Genomic DNA, 3,525 nt, shown 5'->3' with positions numbered 1-3,525 from the left:
CTGATTCCACTTTCCTGCTGGCACCCCGTAACCTTTGACTCCTTTGTAGATCAAATATCTATCTAATTCAGCCTTGAATATATTCAATGACCCAGTTTCCACTGCTCTCTGGGGAAGAGAATTCCAAAGATTAACAACCCTCAGAAAAAAATCCTCCTCATCTCTGTCTGAAATGGGAGACCCCTTATTCTGAAACTGTGTCCCCTAGTTCTAGATTCCCCCACCAATGGAAACATTCTCTCAGCATCTACCCTGTCAAGCTCCCTCAGAATCTTTTATGTTTCAATAAAATCACCCCTCCTTATTTGAAACTCCAATGAGTATAGGCTCAACGTCTCTTCATAAGATAACCTTTTCATCCCAGGAATCAACCTCGTGAATCTCCTCACCTCCAATACAAGTATATCCCTCCTTAAATAAGGAGACCAAAACTGTACACAGTACTCTAAGGTGTGGTCTCACCCATGCCCTGTACAGTTGTATCAAGACTTCCTTACTTTTATACTCCATCTCTCCTTGCAATAAAGGCCAACATTCCATTTGCCTTCCTAACCACTTGCCGTACCTACAGGCTAACTTTTTGTGATGCATTCACGAGGACGCCCAGATCCCTCTGTATTGCAGCATTCTGCGGTCTCTCTCCATTTAAATAATCAACTTTTCTATTCTTCTGACCAAAGTGGACAACCTCACATTTTCCCACATTATACTCCATCTGCCAATTTTTTGCCCACTCACTTAACATATCCCTTTGCAAACTCATTGTGTTTTTCTCACAACTTGCTTTCCTAACTATCTTTGTATCATCAGCAAATTTGGCTACAATACACTCAGTCCCTGCAGCCAAGTCATTAATATAGACTGTAAATAGTTGAGGCCCCAGCATTAATCCCTGTGGCAGCCTAGTAGTTACATTTTGCCAACCTGAAAATGCCCCATATATCCCAACTGTTTCCTGTTAGTTAGCCAGTCCTCTGTCCATGCTAATATACTACCCCCAACACCATGAGCTCATCTTGGGCAGTAATCTTTTCTGTGGCACCTTATTGAATTTGGAAATTCAAATAAATTACATCTACTGGTTCCCTTTATCCACCCTGCTTGATATATTCCTCAAAAAACTCTAATAAATGTATATTTAGTCATTGAGTATTACTGAAATTAGAGACATGTTGGCAAAGCTTTTCGTCTTGCACTCATCGGGACAATCCACAAGAATACCAATGTAAGGGAAAAAAACAATTTTATACCGTATGAGAAGAGAGTGCTGATTGGTTGGCAAGTGAACTCTGATTGAGAGAGGCATTGCCATGGAGAATGCACCAGTTTACAATGACTGACAGATAAGTGCCAAGCTTTGTTTGAAATTTAAACCAGGCAGTTTGACACTGATTGGCCAAGGCATTGCCCTGAGGAATGAACCAATGAATGGCTGTCACTTATTTTGTTTAGCTGAGACAGGTGCAATGTTTGTACATGTTCTTTCTGACTGCAGAGATCAAGGCCCTATGTATTAATATATATGGCTTCCAGTATGCACAAATGCACCACACTGTGAATCCTACTGACAATCTTAAATTGGTTGTCAGCGTAATTCTTTGAGCAATACTCACATTTAAATTTAATAAATCTAATAAATTTGACATTGCCAGAATCTAGGGAATTTTGGAATTTTACAACCACTGCATCCACTATCTCTGCAGCCACTTCTTTTAAGACCCTAGGATGCAGGCCATCAGGTCCAGGGGACTTGTCAGCCTTTAGTCTCATTAGTATTCCCATTACTTTTTCTCCAGTGATTGTTTTAAGTTCCTCCCTCCCTTTTGCCTCTAGATTTTCTACTATTCTTGGGATATTTTTTGTGTCTTCTTCTGTGAAGACAGATACGAAAAACTTGTTCAAAGTCTCTGCCATTTCCTTGTTTCCCATTATTAATTCCCCAGTTTCGTCTTCTAAGGGACCAATGTTTACTTTAGCTACTCTCTTCCTTTTTACATACTTGGCGAAGCGCTTAATGTCTTTTTATATTTCTTGCTAGTTTACTCATGTATTCTAATTTCTCCCCTTTTTTTTGTTAGTTATCCTTTGCTGGTTTTTAAAATTTTTCCAGTCTTTTCTGGCCTACCACTAATCTTCACAGCATTGTAAGCCTTTTCTTTTTATGTGAGGAGTCTGTGTTAAAAGCCTGAAACTGGGTTGTAAGGGAGGATGTAGAGAGTATCAATGACCACTAGTAATCTCTACATATCACTCACAGAGGCACAATCGATGTGGGGAGGATTGGTGCCTGGTGTATATGACACTGCAGTGATGGGACAGAGGCTGCTCATCAGCAAAGACAGTACCTTTAAAAACAGGAAATTGAAACTGTTGCTCAAATTTCTGAACTGAATAACAGCAGATGTTAGTCCCAGGCAGTTAGAGCAGGTGCAAAAGTTCAGGGTGATAAAGAGAAAAAAAATGTATGATGTGTTGATCTCTCTCTCGCCTCTTGAGTCAGAAGGCTGTGGGTTGGAGTCCAATCGAGACTTCAGCACAAAATGCAGGCTGACACTTCCAGTGCTAATCCTGAGGGAGCACTGTGCTGTTGGGGGAGTGGGGAGGGAAGCAGTGCTGAGGGAGCACTGTGCTGTTGGGGGTGGGGAGGGAAGCAGTGCTGAGGGAGCACTGTGCTGTTGGGGGAGTGGGGAGGGAAGCAGTGCTGAGGCAGCACTGTGCTGTTGGGGGTGGGGGGCAGTGCTGAGGGAGCACTGTGCTGTTGGGGGAGTGGGGAGGGAAGCAGTGCTGAGGGAGCACTGTGCTGTTGGGGGTGGGGGGCAGTGCTGAGGGAGCACTGTGCTGTTGGGGGAGTGGGGAGGGAAGCAGTGCTGAGGGAGCACTGTGCTGTTGGGGGTGGGGGGAGGGAAGCAGTGCTGAGGGAGCACTGTGCTGTTGGGGGTGGGGGGCAGTGCTGAGGGAGCACTGTGCTGTTGGGCGAGTGAGGAGGGAAGCAGTGCTGAGGGAGCACTGTGCTGTTGGGCGAGTGGGGAGGGAAGCAGTGCTGAGGGAGCACTGTGCTGTTGGGCGAGTGGGGAGGGAAGCAGTGCTGAGGGAGCACTGTGCTGTTGGGCGAGTGGGGAGGGAAGCAGTGCTGAGGGAGCACTGTGCTGTTGGGCGAGTGGGGAGGGAAGCAGTGCTGAGGGAGCACTGTGCTGTTGGGGATGGGGGGCAGTGCTGAGTGAGTACTGCACTGTCACAGGTGCCATCTTTCAGATGAGACGTTAAACCAAAGCCCCATCTGCCCCCTCAGGTGGAGGTAAAAGTCCACCAATGGAAGAGCAGGAGAGTTCCCCCACCCCGTGTCCTGGAGCCAATAATTATCCCTCAACCAGTATGACAAAAGAAACAGATGACCTGGTTGTTATCACATCGCTATTTGTGGGAGCTTACTGTGTTCAAATTGGCAGCTGTGTTTCCTACATTACCACAGTGACTACACTTCAAAAATACTTCATTAACTGTCCAACATTTTGGGCCATCTGAGCT

This window comes from Heterodontus francisci, chromosome 44, assembly GCF_036365525.1.
Source record: "Heterodontus francisci isolate sHetFra1 chromosome 44, sHetFra1.hap1, whole genome shotgun sequence".
NCBI lineage: Eukaryota > Metazoa > Chordata > Chondrichthyes > Heterodontiformes > Heterodontidae > Heterodontus > Heterodontus francisci.
This window is presented reverse-complemented; position numbering follows the sequence as displayed.